Genomic DNA, 21,648 nt, shown 5'->3' with positions numbered 1-21,648 from the left:
AAGAAGGGTGGATCTCAGAGGAAGGGAGGCTGGAGGCGGGGAGATAGTCTGGAAGGGTACTACGATTGTCCAGACGAGACATGAGACAGGACTGAAGGAATGAGAGCAACAATGGCAATGGGCACTGAAAGGAAAGAAGAGATGTAGGGGACACTGTGGGGCAGCACTGAAAAGACAGGTTAGATGGATCAGAGGGGGGGAGCTGGTGACCCCTCTGAAGTTGTGATTCTGCGTGATCGGGGAACTGATGGGGGACTGAGGAGGCGGAGCTGGTGGCGAGAGGAGTGGCACTTTATTTGGGGCTTTATAACGAGGTTCTTCTGAGACGTCAATAACTAAGCTCCTTAGTGGGATCCAAGCTATCAGGTCGAGAGAGAAATAGGGCTAATGGTGAGGTTACGGTGGAATCACGTTTGTGGGGATTCTCTCACTGCAAACTAATCCCAGACTCTCTCCCTCAGAAGCCCCACTGGGAGGATCAAAATTCCAAAGTTCAAAGTGGTGCAACCTAAGAGTCAAACCCGGCAAATTCAGTGACCCAGTTGGCCCACAGCTCAGGAGTTCCTCGTTCACAGCTTGGCTTGTGGTCACCCTTCTCCCTTTCCTATATTTTTCTTCTACCAAAGAAATTTCCAAATGGTTGAAAACTTATTCAGATAATTAACTGGCCATTAGTCACAGCCGGAGGCAGGAGACTGATAACAGCCTGCAGTGGGGTCTTTGTGGTTTCATCTTCATTTTTCTCCTTTACATTCTTCTCCTTCTCCTCATGCGTACTACTAATAAATTAATACACTGCAAGTTTTTTCTCAATATAACTTTGTCAGGCTACTAGTCCCTCCGCCAACAATTTCACTGAGTGACTCCAACTGCAAGATTAAGGCATTGGCCACGTGATTCAATGTTGAGCCTGCTGGAGTATTGCTTGTCCTATGTCCTCTTGCCAGAAAAAACCCAGTACGGCTTCAACCATCTCATGTTCCTGTCAATCTTTAGGGTGAGAAGAGTACCTTTTCTTACTGACAAATCAAATTTTGCAAAGTCACTGCTTAAATGTCACAATTCAGGACATACTCGTCAAAGAGTAAAACGAGAGAGCTCCCCCAGAACCACATGGGGGTGATTTCATCATGCAAGATCCAAATGAAAGCAAACCTGGAATTCTTCCTCCCCAAAGGGTCTCTGAATTTCAGAGCAAGGAAAAGGGCGGCTATGAGAGAAGACCTGTTACAAATGAGGTAAGATACATGAAATAGAAGACCCTGTAAATAACAAAGCACCTTGAAAAGGCTAGTTCACTCCATGAAGACCTGTTCATTTGACAATTAACCAGGGCTTAGAAGGTTCCCTTCTAATACTCACTCAGAGATTAAGAATTTAAACACGTGCCATGGCCTCTGCCATTTGATATTTGAAATGTCATTCCACGATTAGTAACAGTTTTAAATGTCTCCTGTCCCCAAATTTTGCCCCTTCCCATACTGCCACTAGACTCTCACCAAGATGTAGGAACGATCCCAACCACACCCTATAGATATTTTTATGGGCCTCTAACCAGAAATCACCATCAGGACAACACTGAATAAATGACTTTCAAAGCAAGCCACTACGATGATCTCAGATTTTTAAAGAAGTTCGAAGTGGCACTTAAAAGAGAAAAATGAGAGAAGAAAAAGAGAAAGCAGAAAGAGTTTTAGAAGGAAATATATACTACGAATACGGAATCTCAGGTCAAGGGAAAAATGGTTGTTTCATGAAACTGAGAAGCTGGTAAGGGATAAATCTTTGTCATATTTTAGGTGTTAAAATTCTCTTCCAGTCTATTTCTACCACCCACTTGTGAGATATCGGTTTTATTTCCATGTTGCCATGTGCCATGACTCATAACACCCTTTCAATCATGCTAAGTCCTGGCGTCCACCAAGCCCACCTGTTATGGACATTTCAACCCTCTGATAGATGCTTGAGGGCTAAACATTCCAGGACCGTAGTCTATAATTTGCCTAGCTGATTAATATCCATAACAGGAAAGAAGAACAAATCAAATAAGCTTCCATCTCTTTATTCTTAAAACTGCTAACTGAGATCGACTGCCTGGACCAGAGGTGCTATCATAATACCCTAGGAGCCCTGCTTCCTGGTCAGAGATTCAACTAGTAACATATAACCTGTCTTCACTCACCAAAGGACTGTGATTACTACTTTCCTTATTATGCACTGGTGTTTTCAATTCCCAAACAGGGGCTAGCCCAGAATTCAGGGTAAAAGTGGGAACACTCATGAGTGGTCTGTGGCATTTGGTCACGGAGCACAGACGCGGGAGTGGGAGCATGGGAGGAGGAAAGAGATCAAGCAGTGACCTGGGTGTCACTCAGGAAGTCTAGGTGTTGTTAGGCAATAAGGTTGACTGTTCGATAGCAGGGGCAATCCGGAGTTCTGGAGGATTGAAAGTACCTAAGGTGAAAACCTCACTTGGTCTCCATCTGCCAAGGTTCCCTGAGGGCCATTATCTGTGTGGCTGAGCAGTGTCTCAATCCAGATTCGAAGCAGATACTCACAGGCGGACTCAGAAGGGTGGTGGTCCATGGTGATTCCTGTCTGAGAGCAAACAGGATGAAGTGTCTGTGGAAAGGGCCACTCGGTTCACAAAGGACAGGGCCCACCGCGTGAAAACCCAGCAGCAAGAGCAGAGTCAAGGCCAGTGTTATCTTACTGGGTGTGGCCTGCCATGCGTTACTGCCCCAAAGGGGAGCTTGTTTTCCTTGTTTTCCGTTTGCCAGGCTGTGCATGGTGAGGACAAAGTACAATGGGTGGGGTCTGTGGGTGTTTCCACCTTCATAAAGACTGCATAATGATAGAGTGCGAAATGAGCTTAGATATCGTCTACTCCAACCACCTCGTTTTACAGATGGGAAAACTGAGGCAGACAGATGGGAAGATGACCTGCTTCACTGCATTAATGGCAGCTGCAGGTCTAAATCCGGGTGTCGGGACTCCCAAGGCACTGTTCCTTGCCCCTTATCAAGCTGCTTCCACTGAGGGCTCTTTACTCATGACAATGTAAACCTGGGAATGCGATTTATGGTAACTGGGGTTCAAGGTCCCTCGACTTTGGATAATCATCAGCAGAGGCTAGGTGTCTGGGTCACAGACCCCAAGACTAAGGGACAGTCGGTGTGATTTGCAGACGAAACACTATGTAGATTCTCTTGTCCAAGAGTCTAGTCAAAGAGACCAAAAACTTGAGCTGAGATAAGTGGGAAGCAGTAAGTGACAGACAGCCAAGACATAAGGACCAGGCTGATGGAAGAGCGGAAGGTCTGCCTAACACAGCTGACACTCAAAGAGCACAAGTGAGTGGCTTCAAAGCTCTTGAAGCCAAGCAATAGGTTCACCATGCCAGGCAGCGAGTACGTGCACAGAATGACAGGAACACGAAGTCCAGCGAATAGAATGCGAGGAGTCTGCAACTAGAGTGGCAGAAGCCACCACAGGTCATGCGATCAGAAAGATTACATCACATTTACCACAAATCCCAACCTTTCTTGTTCATTTGCAAGCAGTGTGATAATCGAAGAGAACAAATATTTGAGTATGTACCTAGTGTAAATAAGACCAGATTATCTAAGGCATGGAAAACTAAACAAAGAGTGATGGTGATTACTCTATTGCATTCAAAGGAATTCAGATAACATGGTTTAGGCTGGACCATAACTATTTCTGAAGGCTTCCGTGAAAAAAATTCAAATCTTAATTTTATATGAGATTGAACAACGAACCTTGTTCTAAGACAAATAATATAGAATTTGCCCTGAGTTTAACACAGATATATCCATTTTATAAAGTTTCAAGGGAATACAGTGTGGTGGCTAAGGGCATGGACTCTGGAGCCAGAATGTCTAGAATCAAATCCTGCCTCCACGACCTACTGGTTGTATGCGAGCAAGTTTTACTTAACTTCTCTGTGACTCAGTTTGCTCATCTGTAGAACGGGGCTAACAATAGAACTTATGTTAATAGGGTTGTCATGAGAAATGAAGTAGTAAATATTTGCAACCTTTAGAACAGTGGCTGGCACACGGTAAGCACAATATATTATTATTTATTCAATTACACTCTGAAAATGTGCATGTCGCAAGCAGCAGATTCCCGCAAAAGTTGAATTTATCTTCAAGTTGACCAGCTCACAGGGGATACACGGAAAAGAGAGAAGCGCTCAGGCTCTCAGCCAAGACCACAGCTGTAAGCACTATGGGCCTGAGAATGACTGGGGCATCAGAGAGCAATTCTGAAAGTCCCAGAACTCAGAGGAATCAGCCTCTAGAAGCAGGACAGCCCAGAGGGGAGAGCTGTGTATCCCACATGGATGAGGAGGGTTTCTGAACAGAGGACAGAGACGTAGGGAGAACGAAACTCTGTTCTCTTGATCCTGTAGTGAAAATAAAAGACCCACTAGGCCTAGGTCACGTGCTCAGCCTCGGAGTGGGGAAGGATCTTCGCTAGCTCCCTCCTACCGAGTAAGGGCCCAGTGAGCCCCATGGACTAGACTTTCCAACACGACGAATAAGGACTTGCTCTGATGAGACTAATTAATGAGGGAGGCCACCCATGGTTCGCATCTCTGATCTTAGGTTGGCCTAGGAAGACCAACAATGAAAAGAGGCTACCCACACTATCAGGGACAGCAGCTCCAGCCAGAGTGTAGGTTAGTTTTCCACAATGTGAGTTAACTCTGAGTGGATGCCAAGGACACGGATCTGAAAGACCCTGTCTTACTAGGCCACTTACAGGAAGGACTCAGCAGCTCAGGTGAGGTAAGAAAGCTTTTGCAAAGACTTAGCCTGAGTGAGCACAGGGAATACAAGACCTAAGGTCTCAGGGGTGGCAGAAGCAAAATACGCATTGTCTACCCCACTCCTGACCACAGGTATATTGTGGTCAACCCCCCATGCCCACCCCAAGATGAATTCAGGTTAAAGCACCTGGAGTTGGGAAGACTGACAGGAGACTGTCATCCGACCAAGCCATGGACAGGCCAGATGCTATGACGGCAACTGTCCTGCTGGACAACAATCCACAATGACCCAGCAGCCATGAACGGTTAGGGACTAGAAGAGAAGCTACATTGCCAGGTCCACCAATCTCATCCCAGGGCCCCAAAGTTAATCCCCTCCGATTAGGAAGGGCTCCTTAAACCCTGTGACTCAGCTCAACCCAAGAGAACACAGGGAGGGGAGAGGGCCAGCTCACGGGCCCACGGCGGCAGGATAGCAGCAGGGGCGGCTCTGGGGTCGGCTGTGAGGAGAGGAAGGGCAGACTGGTCCAAAAGGTTCTCTGAGACTCCCGTGAAAACTCCCACATCCCTCTCTCCCAGTGGCAGGGTCTGGGGAAGGCCTGTAGCCTCAATCCCATATAATTGAAAATGCTTTATTTGGTTAATTTGCCTAAGATTCTATCAATCAAGGCTTCCTTTGCGTTAAGAATATCCTCCTATAAAATGAAAAGATCACTGGTGTTAGTGAAAGGAGCTAAAGGATATGAAGTCTCTGGCGTTATCAGCGATACTAGTGTAAAAAATATTTTACAATGGGAATCTGTCTCAGGTGGAAATGCAACAAGTTGTCCATTGTTGAACACGTTCACGGTGGTTCTTAAAAGTTTCCACGTTCATGACCTCACCAAGTTGTTTTTCACTTTATTTTATTTATTGAGATATAATTCACACACCATAAAAGTCACCCTTTAAAAGGTGTACACCTTTTAAAGTGTACACTTCAGCGGTTTTTAGCAGATTCATAAGGTTGTGCGGCCATAACCAAGGACATTTTCACCACCAAAAATGAAACCCTGGACCACTTAACAGTCACTATTCCTCCCCCCCGCCAGCCCCCGGCAACCACTATCTGGTTTGCGTCTCTATGGATTTGCCTATTCTGGACATTTCATATAAACGGGCTCAGACAGTGGCTGACCGTTGTGCCTGGTTTCTTTCACTCAGCATCACGTTTTCAAGGTTTGTGCGTGCTGCAGATGTGTCAGTACTTCATTTCTTTTCATAGCTAAATAATATTCCATTGTATGGACACACCACACCCTGGTTCACTCATTCATCAGTTGATGGACATGAGTTGTTTCTACTTCTTACCTATCATGAATAATGCTCCTGTGAACATTCTTTTCTGTGTGTGGATTTTTTAAATAGGTATTTTTGAAAAGGTGCAAAAGAATATATAGCGAAAAGTCTCCTTCCCTGGCCTGTCCCTAGACACCCACTTCTCCCATCAGTAACCAATGACACCAGTGTCTTCTTTATGTTTCCCGAGATACTGGGCATACGAAAAACAGGAGGCTATATACACTGTTTCTTTTTCTTTTTTACAAAACCTAAATGGAAACACACCATACATTCTCTTCTACATCTTGCCTTTTCTATTTAACATGATTTTAGAAAAATTTCCATGTCAGTAAATAAAGAGCTTTCACTTTGTTAACACGTACATAATATTCAACTGTGTAGATATGCCACAGTTGGCTTGACCGGGCCCTTAGTGACAGACGTTTAAGCTGTTTGCAGTCTGTTACTACAAACAATGCTGTAAGAAACACACAAAGTTTAAAACAATGGAACGAACCACTAAAAAAAATGTAGGAAGTCAGTTTAATCAGATTGCCTTCCTCTAGCACCCAACAAAGGTCAGCTGCACTAAAGAGGCGAGAGCCAAGATCTACAAGGGAAGGGGGAGAGGAAAAGGATCAGGATGGAAGGATCTCAAGTGAACCAGGCAGCACCCACCAAAGCTTACGGAAATAGCCGATTATTTTTGTTCAGGCAGAGAAGACACCATCTGGAAATCCTACACCAACCATGCTAAGGTTACCCTCAGTTAATAAGCCACCCAGACAGGAAGTGGCTTTTGATTCCAAGTCTAGTGCTCTTTGCACCAAACCACAATGCCTGGCCAATGAATTACAAAACAATAAACTGAGTAAAACACTTTTCTTGACAACACACACATGCTCATGCAGTGCTGCACTATGATGGGTCAGTGGCCCTGGACGGTTTACGCCTTGAAATTAAGGAGGCACTTAGTGTTCATCAAGTCTTTAGGCTGAAAATCTAGAAAATACATCTGGTATTTGACCTTCAAATGCTCGTGTTCTCTTCCTTATCTATTTTAAAAAATGAAAGGTGGCTTCTCAGCTGCGGATTATAATGGAGCAACCTGAGCTGGGCACAAGCCCTTTGGGACTGTTAGACTGGCAACATGTCACTGACACATACACCAACGGAGTGCACGGCTCTGAGTCACAGGGCTGACCTTCACTTTGCATGCTGGGAAAACAAAACACCATACTCGTTCATTATAGAAACCTGTCGGGGATTTTTCAACTATATCGGTATCAGAGTTTTAAATTCACCCTGTCAGTATTCCTTCTTTGAAGCAGAAGAGTAGCCCAATGTCTGTGGTCTTGAAAATCAGTCTTTTCTGAAATGGGCACTTGTTCTGTAAAGGTCGAATAACTAACTAAAGCCAGGCGGCTCGTGATCAATTTGTCACCAATTTACCAACTTAGACTATACTCTCCTGTTGCTATGGATAAACAAGAAAATGTCACTAGCACCCCTACTCCAATCTCACAGAGAACAGGTGAAAAAGTAACTGGATTTCAGGAAAAGGGGCTGATGTTTATAAATCAGCTCAGTGGATGTAAACCATTTTAAAAGTATGTCTGCCAGCTGTTTTTGTTAGACGTTAAAACAGGGAGCCCCAACTGTGGCAATTCAGTGTGGCAAACCAGGAGTATTATAAAAATCACACCACCTAATTAATCTTAATCCACTTCAAACTGTCTACTCATTTAATGTCACAAATAAATGCTAAAGCCTGTGTATAAATGATCATACCGGACTACAAAATGTACAGAGAAGAGATTAATTCAGGAATTGTGAAATAGGATATTTACTTTTAAGACATTTTTAGCAAGTTCAAAGTCAATCACAAGTTAGCTTTATAAAAATAAATTGAGACAACAGTATAAAACTTAAACTCATTTTAAGCTTTCGTTTAATGAAAAGAACAGTGACTGTTTTTTGTTGACTTTATTGTTTTATAGCTCAAGGAACGAACAACAGACGTGGAATCAAAAATCCTGGACAGAAGCCCTGACTCTGTTGAGATGCTCACTAGCCAAGTTAATTTTTCTTCCTTATCAAGAAAATGGGGACATTCACACCTGACCTGCTTTCCCTATAGAACTGTTTTAGGGTCCAAATTAAATCGTATGTGTCCAAGTACTGTACAGACTGAAAAGTTATATCAAGAGAATATATTTGTAAAAGAAAAAAAATACATAAATCAGGCTTTGTACCTAAGTTGGTAGTGTCTTCTAATTTTTCAAGTGGATTTAATTTTCCACATGATTTACGCATTTTTGCAATAAACACACACACATTTATCATGTACCATAAAATCTAGTGGCGGAGCATTGTGAAAAGCCTGATAATCTCCATGATAGGGATTCTCTCTCTCACCTTAGCCCCAACTTTCAAGGATACAGAATTTAGAAAACAGTAATATGGGTATTTTAGTTTTTCTTAGGGTCTAGCTATTTAATCCTCTTGATATTTAGTTAATATTTAATTCTTTTCAAAGGCACAAGTAGCTGGAAACAAGCGTATAATAAGCAAGCTCTACATAATCTTGATTCTTTGCTTTGATCTGAAAATCAAAAGCATCCTCCTCTGCACACTTGTAGTGCGTATTTCAGTTGCTTTAGTCACTGACATGGTTTCTCCTTCATTCTTTACAAAGAGAGCAACTTGGAAGGCTCTCAACACAAGAAAAAATTAAGCTAGGTTAGCTTTAAGACTTTTACTCGGGAAAAATTAAACGAAACAAGGAGCATTTTTTATTTCTGTTGTTGAAAGGGCTAGAGATTTAGTAACAACTTGAAGAAGTGAGTTAATCCCTTTGTAACACGGCCAAGACAGGGTTTATTTTCCTACTGTTATGATGGTAACTTAGAAAACACAGGACAACAATATCAAATATCAATTCCCTCCAGAGTTGTAACTTTCTAAATGTAGCAATTAGTAATTTGTCAAGATTATCGTTCAACATACAAATAATTTCTACTTAGTAATCTGAACCTCCGTGCCACCTTCTACATCAAGTCCGCAAATGCCATCAAATGTAAACCAGGTACTGTTTTCATGAAATAAGACTACAGGTGTTATAGATTGGTAAACTGAGACATTAAAGAGATTAAGTGTCTTGCCTTAAGAGAGGGGGGCGAGGTCAAACTAAGAATAGAAGCTCAAATACTGTCACCTGTCCCAATCATAAATCTAGAAACCTTTCCGCCTTCCCGCTAGCAATAAGTATATAGTCTAATCAATTTCTGTGTTTGAAACATACATTTTGCAGTAAGAAAATTAATCTTCTCAACTGATTTGTGAAAATATCACCTAATAATAAAAGGTGGTACTGTACATATGAACTACAGAATACAGCCACACCCAGAACGATTTTTTCCAAATAAAATTAAATCTGATTAATGTTACTATCTAAGTGTTAATAACTTAAAATCTGGGGCTATAACAGAAACCAGATATAGTTTTAAACTCCTCTATTGTACTATATACAGTAAATCAGTTTTATTATCGGCGCTTATGAAACCATCACAGAATAAGTCAGTCACATTCTGAGATCAGAGAGTAAGCCAGTGAGGGAGGAACCAAAACCTTTGCAACCTAAGAGTCTCTTCCAAGACCGAAGGATATACTCTTCCATGGTGCCAAGGAGTTCTTATGGGTTTTCAAGTGTAATGTGTCTGTCCGAGGAGGTGGGTAATTTTTTTTTTTACAACTCCCAATATATAGTTTTTTTTAAACTTACGTTCTATTGACATATTGAAAATATATCTGATCACCCAGTTCCCAGCAAATCCCCCACTGAATGCCTGCCCCGAAGATTTGCTATCCTAACTTTTTGTTCTTACACATTACATTTTCTGAGAAGGTCCAGAGATTGGCAACAGAGCAGAGACCTGTTGCCACCCAAGCAACAGCAGCTGGAACTGACGTGGAAACTACAGGATTAGCCCCTATAGGGAGGGGGAAATGGCTTGGAAATGCTTCTAAGGGCTCTGCTGCCAGCTAACTCAAGAGTGCGAGTGAAGATTTCCAGAAGGAAATATACCCAGCCAACCCCCTGGGCCAAGGGCGAGCGTTTGGACGCAATTCTGGGGATTGAGAATAAAGGGAACAACAACACAGCTTTGCAAGAATGCAGGGCGTGCTTTCCACATAAACAGGGGCAAGAGCCATATGCTAAAATCTTTCATCTCCATCCCGCTCTCACTGTTCCAATTGTAACAAGAGTGAGGGTTTTTTTAAAAATAATTTGCACTTAACACCTTGACACCAGGGTTTGGGATCGGATCCAGCATAGACCAATTTCGTCCTCAGTTAACTGCTCCTCTGCCTTCCAAAGCCAATAGATTTTGCTGGAGTGAGCAACACTGGATGTTTATAACACTTTTAAAGATGATCCTGCCTCTCTATAAGAACTGAAAGTTATCTGGCTCCTGTCTCAATGATGAAAACAAATTTACAAGTATGACCCCTCTCTTTATTAGGGGTCAGCAACGTCTGAGTCACGAAAAAGTTCAGATTTAAAAATAAGCCAGTACTCTTTTTTAACTCCAAGCCAGAATGCCAAAAAATCTGTTCCTTTTAAAATAAGGCTCATAAATGCTTTCCCAGTAAAACTGGGGTATTTATTTTACATCTTCTTTCACAGGAATCTATGCCAATTTATGCACAGTTGTGTAATGTTCGAAAAGTCAGACTCTAAGTGTGTAAACTATAGGAAGTTATTTAACTGGTGAAATCTACTACATATGCTTTGAAATGCATCCCAAAACACTATGGACTGATGGATAAGTAGAGGGATAGATAGATCTGTGATTGGACAAGTAGAGTAAGATGTCAATGGTAGACTCTAGAGGATGGGAATACAGGTGTTCATTGCAAAATTATTTCAACTTTGAAAATCTTCACAGTAAAATGTTAGGGGAAAATGAAATATAGATAAGCAAGCGTTTTCAAAATTGACTGCAGCTACACCCAAGCAAGTACTGGCTCCCAAGAGGCATTTCAGACTACGGGCACAGAATGTGGCACAATCCAGAACAAAGGGACCAAAGTGAGGAGCACAGCCTCCAAGCGAAAGAAATCTGCTAAAGCCATTGTAAGGCTTTTCAGGCAGAATCAAAGAAGCCCCCAAAATCTCATGATGCACTGCAATACTGCACACCTACATTGGCAGACCTATGTTGAGCAGTTTGAGCTATGGGCCTTCTTGAAGGTTCCCCAGGCCATCTGCACGGCCCCAGCTGAGGGATGACACCAGAGCCAGCCTCCAGCCTCTTAACTACCTTTCCCCTTTTATGGTCCGTTCAAGTTGAAAGCATACACTTATCTGTTTCCAGATTCCTAAAGGTCCTAGAAAAAAAAATCTAAATATAACTGATGGGTAAGTGCTCATGGTAACAAGAAACCAAAGTGTAACTTCAGCTCTGGCAGGCCAGTGCCTTAACACCATGGCTTTAGTGTAATGGTCTTGCTGAAGACCTTTTGTCTTTATTCCCACAACAGAAATACTACCCCAGCTTTGATGAATGACAGATAAGTGTCATTCAAAATTTTATTTTAAGTTGACACTCACAACCTTTACTTAAAGCCAATCAGTAAGTCTTCTCCAGTCGGTTAAAATTTATGACAAAACACAGTTGGCTATGTCTACTGTTTTTCATCATTTTTAATAGTTCAATACACTTAAAAAAATCTAATTCAAACATCGGTGAAACATTTCTATGAGTTCCAGGGTTCCATGGACTATAATGTGAAAACCTTACATTTGTACTGTTAGTGTTTAGTAAATCTATGACCCTGAGGTAATGTAAACAGCCACCGAACTCTCTCTAGACTTTGCGTAAGTGCGTGCTCTCAAGCTGGTAACTTCCTGATTCTGAATCTCTTTCCCCATCCCTTACGGTATCCAACACTAACCTTTTGCCTCGCTATCCTCAACCTCAATTCTCTGGTTTTACTCACATAAACAAGCCCCTCAAGTCTATTTCCTAGGCTGGCCTTCCAAGTTCCAACAATACAAAGCACGTGATGGTGTAAGAAGCGTGGAAAGGGGCAGTGATATATGTGTGCTTGTATACTTGCTGGTAGTTAGAAACAAACGAAAACTTCCCAGAATCTGAAAACGGACCTTATTTCACATTCAACTTACCACCTCTTCTTGGCCACCACCAAAACAAATGTTGGAATCTTAGCAAATCTGACAGCAGCTCTAAGAATGTCAAAGTTGAAACCACATAATGATATGCATGCTGAAGTGTCTAGAGGTGAAGTGTACGGATGCCTACAGCTTACTTTGAAAAGCATCCAAAGAATTAACATGGACTAATGGGTGGATATGTGATAAAACCAATACAGTAAAACATTTAATTGTAGAATCTGGGTGGTGGGAATATGAGTGTTCGCTGTATAACTTCAACTTCTCTGTTTGAAAAACTTTATAGTAAGATGTTGGAAAAAATGATGCCATGCTATAATGAGGTCAGAGGGACTCTTCTATTTGAGAATATACTCCAGTGATGTCAAGAATACTGATATTAGAGGAAAAGGGAGTTAGACAAAGATCTTCAGATTGTCCTGTGTAATACCATAATAATACTATGGTTTGTAACTTATAAAATGCTTTTCTTTCAATTGTTTGTATCTCCAGTAAATGCCAACTAAGCCTCTGGCACTAAATAATAAATGATATGGAGGACACCAGAGAAAACATCGGTATTCTAGCTCCCAAGGAGCTTCCAGTTCCCTGGGGAAAGCAGAGAACAATTTAAGACAGTAACCCCAACCAAGTCCTTGACTCTCTTTGTGCCTTAGATTGTCCCAGCAATAAAAATTGAAAATGCCCAGGAAAGGACCACAGGAGTTGGGTCAAGATCTTGTGTAAAGTCTGTGAGGACTGACAATACGGAGGACGCAGCTGGGAACATAAAGGATGGGCTAAAAATAATGGAACATGTTGTATTGTTTCCAGGCTCAAACCAGTCATGTGCGCCCATTGCCAAGGGTGGAACTCATCCTCTCCAATTAGTCAGCATTTGAACCACTTTAGTGAGCAAAAGGCACTGTGGACCACGACTCTCCTAGCCCATGTACACTAACAGCTACGTGTGCAGACTCCTCAGCAGAATCCACAGGAAAAGCTCCACTGGTTCTGGGAAAGAAACACTTGGAATATCTTAAGTAAATTATTAATTCATAGCCCTGAAGAATGTATAAAAGTGGTCACAGCACATACACATATTGTACAGTTTAAGAGATGTCCACAGACTCACAGAGACCACAAATTCTCACTAACCTAAGGACCACTGCTTTACTACTTAGGTGAGAAACCGTTACAGAAGCTAAGAGTTCATCCAATAAATGGATATCCTTCAGTGAGAGATGTCATACAAAGTGTGAAGCTCATCTGGCTGCGAGGAGAATGAAGTTACTATTCTAAATATATTTTTATAGATTTCATCTTGTTTTATTTAAATTGATTTGATCCCTAGAGCTGTTTAAATGAAACATTAAAAATTAAACAAATAATGAAATAAACTATAACTATTATTAGCACAGTTCTCCACACTGGGCTTTCAACACATAAGACTGATATGATGATGATGATGATGGCAATGACAATGATGATGATAAAAGTGCTACTCTTTCCCAAGCATCATTAAGGGCTTCAGGCCTTAACGTTTTGACTTCTGTAAAACCTTTGACCTCAGCTATGCTTACTGTACTGACCATAATAAAATTTATATGATTTAGCTATGACTTTAATCTAATAAATTGTCTAAGTTCACGGTTATACGACACATGAGTCAAGGTTTCAAACCCAGAACTTAATGAGTATCCAACATTCATCTCACAAGTATAGATCGATCTCTTTCACAAGTGAGCATCTGTTGTTGGGCTTCTCAAGTCTGTCCTATAGATAGAAGAGTTGACGATGGAAAAAACCTTAGAACACCTTATCCGTTGAGTTTTATGATGTTAAAAAATCTCAATAAAAACATTAAGTATTCACAAGTTCCTACTGGACTTGAGCTGAACTTGATGATTGATCTGAACTCTAATATCTTCTTGGGGAATAAGGATGTATGGGCACTTATGTTGCTTCCCTCGTCTCAGTTTTTGTGCATCCCTATTAAGCATTTACTGTCTCCTTTGCTTTGGTTGTAAAGAAAATTCACATATGTGAGTTTGCTCCTACAGAAGATGAAAGGACTTGCAAATAGATAAATTATCCATGAGTAAACTAACACAGTATACACTAGCCTTAAATAAAGCACTGTCTTGATTTTGGATAAATCATTAAATTTCCTAAAACTGGAGAATCCTTGTATACAGCCTCAAAGAATCATATGGGAGAGGATAAAAAGCTTTAAAGGGTCATTTGAACCATGATGGTTTGATGCCAGCCACCTCAGAGGTCAGATACCCGTCTTCATCTCACATCAACAGGCGGAGATGGAACACCAGATCTGACTTTCAAGATCCAAATCTCACTTCTTCCATGGGACTCCTAGTCAAACCCAGCCTTTACTGTGACTTCCACAGCACAGTTTAATGCACTTGAACTCTGAAATATGGCTTGCACATTTGGATGCATACAAATTTATAATCCTGCAATGGATAAAGGAGCTACTTTTTAAAAATAAAAAAAAATTTATAATATCCCATCAATGTCTCCATTGATTTATATTCTTACAAAAGGTCCTCTTATAAAAAGTTCTCATGGGGCTGGCTCCGTGGCCGAGTGGTTAAGTTCGTGCGCTCCGCTGTGGCGGCCCAGGGTTCGGATCCTGGGCGCGGACATGGCACCACTCATTAGGCCACGTTGAGGTGGTGTCCCACATCCCACAGCTGGAAGGACATGCAACTAAGATACACAACTGTGTACAGGGGGGGTTGGGGGAGATAAAAGCAGAAAAAAAAAAAAAGATTGGCAACAGTTGTTAGCCCAGGTGCCAATCTTTGGGGAAAAAAAAAGTTCTCATGGACAGTTCATTCACACTTAATTAAACAATACTTTATTTCACTGACAAGAAAATCATTTCCTGTGGCCATTAGTAATGTTGTGTGCACGTGTGTGTTTATCTAAACGACTTCTCAGCTCTCTTTACAAGCGCTATATGAACTCTGAGTGAAGACAGCATACGAATCAAGATTCTGGAGACTCCACTTTGCAAGAGCCTGGTTAGGACCGTTTCTCTAAGTGAGGCAGTTTCTGTTCTAAAGTCAAAATGAATTCCTTCTATCTCAGAGGCTGGGAAAGTTAGGAGATGTACCAGAGGTCAAAATGAGTCCACTAAATCCCAGCCCGGCTTTAGTCACCATGGAGACAGGGAAGATAAAGAAACCAGTAACCTTAACAACTGCGCGGCACCTTTGCCAGATATATCTCTGACTTACCATGCTTTTTACTTAAGTATCTTTGAGTCCAAACACAACTGGCGATGAAGACTACAAAACCAAACAGAACTGGGCCCAAAAGAAATAGGAGCGCTCACGCAGGCAAAGGGCAGGCAAGGAGTCAAGAGCTACCCCCTTAGTAATGTGCTCTCTGTTCCCCTTGAAAAACGATTGCAACATGAAGCTCCAGAGGCAATGACATATGGGGAAAATATGTGGTGCTCAAGCCAGAGGAAACCATGTCAAAAAAGAAAAACAGACATGAAGTAACTGACCTAATTAAAGGATAAAAGTATACTTATAGCAGGGAAACAAATATACGTGAGACAGGGAACACAACTGGAGGGGAGGCGAGGCCGCAGAAGGCTCAGGGCACGAAAGGGAGTTTTTGTTACTTATCTAAATGAAACCAGAAGATGAAACAGGCCCTGCCATTGAATTGCAGCTCCATTAAGGTTCTACTTAAGTGTACACTGCACCCAGAGACGCGAAGATTCATTCCCTAGCACCGATACACGTTCAAGAAAGCTCTGAGACAGATATTTCTACTTTGTCACGCGGGCTAACAGGATGCCTCCCTCCCAACCACAGAAAACAGAAGAAGAAAAACGGGAGCTCGGGATGATGGAACAAAGCAGCGAGTGGGCACCGTATCGTCAGAACTCCAGGTTGACGCTCTGGGCAGGAGTCCCTGAAGTGGTTTACTGCAGGCCTACTGTGTGAGGAGTGGGAATATCATTGCTTGCGAAATGGAGTTGAGTGAAGTAGGTGAAGCTGACAATTCCCAACCACTAAGCGAGCATACACTTATGGTCAAACGTACAAACAATATGAATAAAACCTTAAATGAAGTATTACTTACATTTGTCCACGTGCCTTCTAGTTCTTGTCCATATGTACCTACCACTTTACAAGGTTATAATCACAGCACACATACAATTTTGCATCCTGCATTTTTTAGTAAGGCTGTATTATACAAATTCTTCCATATTGTTTTGTAAGTGTCAAAATTATAATTTTGAACAGATTCGTGGAATTCCACCACAGAGATGTATCATAATTACTTAACTCAAAATATCTATTGAATAAACGAACCATTTCTCTAATGCTGGATGTTTCAATTCTTTCTAATTTTTTGTCCTTACAAAGGACACTGTGAGGAATACCCATAACAGACAGCTGTTTTCTTCTTTTCTTAGAACAATTTGTTTCTTAGAACACATTTCCCAAAATAGGATGACTGGATCAAGGGGTACCAATCTTTGTGACTTTCGCCATATATTGCCAAATAATGTTCCAAAAGGCTTTTTTATCAACTTATAATGCTACCAGCAATGAGTAAGTGTTTATCAGTTTCAAGGCTATCATATTAGCATTGTTTTTTTTGTTTTTGTTGATTTAATAGGTGAAAAATGTACCCTGTTGCTGTCTGAATATGCTTGTCTTTGCATACCAGTGAGGCTGAACGTTTTTCCATGCATTTACTTACGTTGTGATAAAACATGAATGTCTTTTACTGGCCCAACTACTGAAGAACTCATTCAGCTAACAGTTATGAAGCATCTACCATGTGCCAGGCCTTACAATCTATATGGGTTCTGTGCATCATATGGAAATTAATTATCTTGCCAAATTTACCGCAAACTTTCCCTGGTGTGTTTTCATTATTTATTTTTTCCAACTTTATTGAAGTATAAATTAACAAAAATTGTATATATTTAAGGTATACAACGTGATGATTTGACGTATGTATACACCGTGAAATGCTTACCACAATCGAGTTAAACAGCATGTCCATCACCTCAGAGTCACCGATTTTGCGTGTTTGGTGAGAACACTTGAGATCTACTCTCATAGCAAATTGGTATATATTTAAACCTGTTGATCTTCCTTTCTGACTTCTTCTATCATTTTGTAGCTTACAAGGTATCTCATATGCAAGGATTTGATAATTATCCTATTTTCTGTGGTCTTACCCTGTAAGTTTTCTAAGAGTCTCATAAATATATTCTCCCAGAATCATAAAATTGAAAGCTCTAATCCCTACTTCATGATTCTTGAGCTTCAACACATCTAGCTTTTTTACTAGAAGCCCTGAATTTAAAACAAGTTTTAAAATACAAGTTAGATTTATCTTTTACATAGGCTTGGTTGTACTAAAAATAATTGAGTCTTTTAACTTACCCTGCGGCAACTAGAACTGAACTCAGGTTTATCTATGATGGTTCAACCCAAAATAGCCTGGCTAGGCTCTCCTCTGTCTCAGGCCAAAGAAAAAGATATTTACAACCATCACCGCATGACTGCTCTTTCTTAGGACTGCTTTAGGGTCGAATCCCTTGGCTACTCAGAGAGGGGGGTCGTCAGACTAGTAGTGGGCGAACCTGATGCTTGTTGGGACTGCAGACTCTTAGGCCCTCCCCCATACCTGCTGCATCAGAATCTACATGTTAAAGTTTGAGAAGCACTGGGGTAGACCGCAGGATTCCTCCAAACTCTGTTGATGTTCCTTCTCTGAATCAGACATCATCAGGAGGGATCCCTCTCCTCAAATGTTTACCCTCGACCCTTTGAATGCACCCCCTTAAAATGAACATCACCCAACATCGTGTACCTGAGTATGAACAAGTTGTGTGGGGTTGTTTTTTTGTTTTGTTTTGTTTTGTTTTTGGTGAGGAAGATTGGCCCTGAGCTAACATCTATTGCCAATCTTCTTCTTTTTTCTTTTGGAAGATTGTTCCTGAGCTAACATCTGTGCCCATCTTCCTCTATTTTGTATGCGGGACACCACCACAGCATGGCTTGATGAGTGTGTAGGTCTGTACCTAGGATCTGAACCTCTGAACCCTGGGCCGCTGAAGAAGAGCACACAAACTTAACCACTACAGCACCACGCCAGCTCCAATGAGCAGGTATTCTGAGAGAAAGGATGGCTCTTAATTTGCAGCCTCAATTTCATCTAGACCTGGGGTTGAAAACTCGCATGCCTGTAAGAGCCAAGCAGGTCTTATAAAGGAGTAAAACATTCAGATAATGGCAAGCGACCCTGTCCTTGGTGTCAAGGAGTATCAGAGAGTGGTGGAGACTGTGGCACATTTCAGAGTTCACGTTCCATCTAATTACAGCAGCTATTTGGCTCCAGCCTTTGTTGCCACAGGAACACAGGCTCAATATTGCCAGATCTTCTGATATTTCAAGAGAAGCTGAAAACCTGGACTTCTTCAAAATGCGACATCTCTCAATTTTTAAATGCTAGCAATTCACTTAAAATTTTAAAAGAACACCTCTGCGTGCCAGATCCAGCCCACCAGTTTGAGACCCTGGTTCTAGACTGATGATTTCCAAACTCTTTAAGCCTGGGCAAACCATCTGTGCAGATTTTTCATGCTTACTGCCAGGGCACCAAGAAGAGAGGTCACCTCAATATTAATGGCACAAGTCGAATCACTATGAACACTGTATTTTAAAATTTTGTGTTTTGTGAATATTAAAAAGTGTCAAATCAATAATGAAACTGACCATATGTCAGGGATACAAATATTTCCCAGGTGTGGAAGACTGTTCAATTAATGAACAATATTTCACCACTACAGAAACAAACACACAGAGCGCCCAGCTCAAGTATGCGTTAAGAATTACGTTGTGTTCAAGTTTTTGCTCCAAATAATTCCGTAGCTAAAGGGCAGCCAAATGGAATAATTTCATGTTCCTGAATTGTAAAGTTTACCTGTGATAAACGCTGCATTAAACACAGAATGGGATACGTTATCATTTAAAAAACCAAAATATCCTCATGCGGAAACCGCAAAGTCCATTTCCCTAAACTGTTCAATTATTCCAAACAAACGTTAAAAAAATAGAGTGTGAAATACACAGCTTACATCTGGTTTTGTGTGCGGAGCAGTTGGGTGCCAGGCACAGCTGCATCCCCAGCAATTATCGCATATTTTATTATTTGCACATGCTTAAATGGAGGTGGCATACATCACAGGCTCAAAGAGCACACTGGAGACAGGAACTCTGAATTGTACCCATGAACCCATACTGGTGTGCTCAATACTGGGCAATTTAATTAAAAAAGGAAAATCAATGTTGAGTTTCCTCATCTGCCAAAGGGAAAATAATCTAGGGATGCCCTATACTTGAAGACTATCAGACCAAAATGTATTACTCTTTTTGTTTTGCTCACTCCTACATTCCTGGCCTGGAACATAGTAGGGCTGCATGAATGAATAACTAAAAGGAAGAAAGATCTCAAGCTACAAGGGCATGGTGACTGTTGAACCATTTTACATCCGTTCCATACATCTCTGTCACGGGGAAACAGAATTTAACAGGTTCTATTTAACTGACTCCCCTGAGAAACTCACTGCTCTAAAAGAAAACCCAATGATGCTAAATTTTGGTCAAATTAAAGCTATCATTGGGGTATTCTTAGTATCACAAAACCGCTTCAAACGTGTTCAAAAAACTTCAATTGAAACGTTCCATTTTACAAGAATACAGTCTTGTACACACAGTTTCTATCGAAGTTTTCTACTGATGAAGTGTGTCAAAGCTACAGATGGCTGTGGAATTACTAAGGGCAAACAACGCCCGTGAATGGCCTCGGTCCGCCGGCCAGCGTTTGCAACGAAGGTGGTGGGAGGACGTTTTACCCTTCTGCGTATCTCCTTCAACAATCTAGCCTGTTTCCGTGGAAAAATCAAAATAAGAGCTGTGGAAGGGCTGAAGGGCACAGAGCTGAAACCTCCGCTCTTTAGACAGAGCACCGTGCTTTCCAGCTGTGCCCTAGGGCCACCGAGGAGTGCGCGTCACAGCCTCCTCCTCGAGCCACGGCACTTCGGCTTTGGTGTTCTCTGCTGGGGTTAGGTGTGAGCTTTGATCAGAAGACAGGTTTCTCTCACCAAAAAAAAAAAAGTTTGAAAACAACCGTTTTACGTAAAGGCGGATAGCTATGTCACAGCTTAGACCTCAAGATGTAAAAGTCGCTCTCTGGCAGCTGAACGAAACTGCTGAAGCTTTTGTCCTCGGGCCAGTTTAAGCTCCAGGCTCTGGGAAGGACTTCTGACTACCCCCACCATGGATGAGACCGATAAAACTCAGATTAAACACTTCCAAAAATCTGTCCTACGTTTTTTTACTCTTTAAGGTTTAATATATTTAGGTATTTGAATATATATATTTTTAAAATCTGTGAAGAATTCTGCAGCAAGCAGACGTAACAAAGCCAATTATCATCACCTGGTGAGCATCCACCGTAAGAGAACTAAAAAGACCTACACTGAATGAGGGACTGTGCATGGAGGTGGGGCAGGGTGGAGCGGAAGGCACAAATGTAGCCACCTTTTGGCGGCTGAAACTGGGAATGCTGACTGGTCTGGCGCTGGCAAATGGTACACCCTGTCTTGTAAATACATGGAGACTGCGGCCCCTTACGTTGTGCCTGGATGCGAGTCCCTCCTTTCATTACTTTCAAAGGCGAATGTCCCATCTCTCAAAGAGAGACCTGAGCAACCCTCAATCGTCACGGAGTATCCACAGGCCACTGTGGCTAACCCAAGAGGACAGAGGAGGCCTACCCACTGCATGGCAAATGAAAGGGCTGCTCAATCTCTAGTGAGAGCAGCAATGCCCTGAACTTTAGCACTAATCTGAAAAAACCGTGCTGGCCCATGCTCACGTCACTCTTTGGGTTCCCATCACCAGATTTGCAGTGGCAGTCCCACACCTTGGCTTCTTTCACCCCGAGGCATACAGGTTGCTGACAGTTGATTGGTGAGCCCAACCTCCTCACGGCTATCAGCAGTCTCTTCCCTCCACCCCAGGACTTGCTCCATGCAGCTTTCCTGCTCCCTACTGTCCAGCCTGCGACATGAGCAGAGCTTTATTTTCAAGCAGACTTTCTAACAGTTCTGTTGTGCTTGGCACATTCAGTTTTCATGCCCTCAAATTAAAAGCAAATGAGATTTTTTTTTTTCCTTTGAAAAGGCCTCCCCCAGAGAGTTAACATTTAGGGTAAACAGTGATATTGGTTGGGTCAATTAAAAGGAACCCTCCTAAACTACTGTACAAATAAAGCTTTTCGTTCA

General features: G+C 41.8%; 1 protein-coding gene across 14 annotated transcripts in view; it reads right to left on the bottom strand.

Moving 5' to 3' along the window:
- Positions 1-21,648, bottom strand: part of FHL1 (four and a half LIM domains 1) — a 58,931-nt gene that overhangs the window by 16,021 nt on the left and 21,262 nt on the right. The gene's annotated exons all lie outside the window — the stretch shown is intronic.

This window comes from Equus caballus, chromosome X (assembly GCF_041296265.1).
Source record: "Equus caballus isolate H_3958 breed thoroughbred chromosome X, TB-T2T, whole genome shotgun sequence".
In the NCBI taxonomy this organism is placed as follows: domain Eukaryota; kingdom Metazoa; phylum Chordata; class Mammalia; order Perissodactyla; family Equidae; genus Equus; species Equus caballus.
The sequence above is the reverse complement of the archived record's forward strand: the minus strand, read 5'-3'. Positions and strand labels throughout refer to the sequence as shown.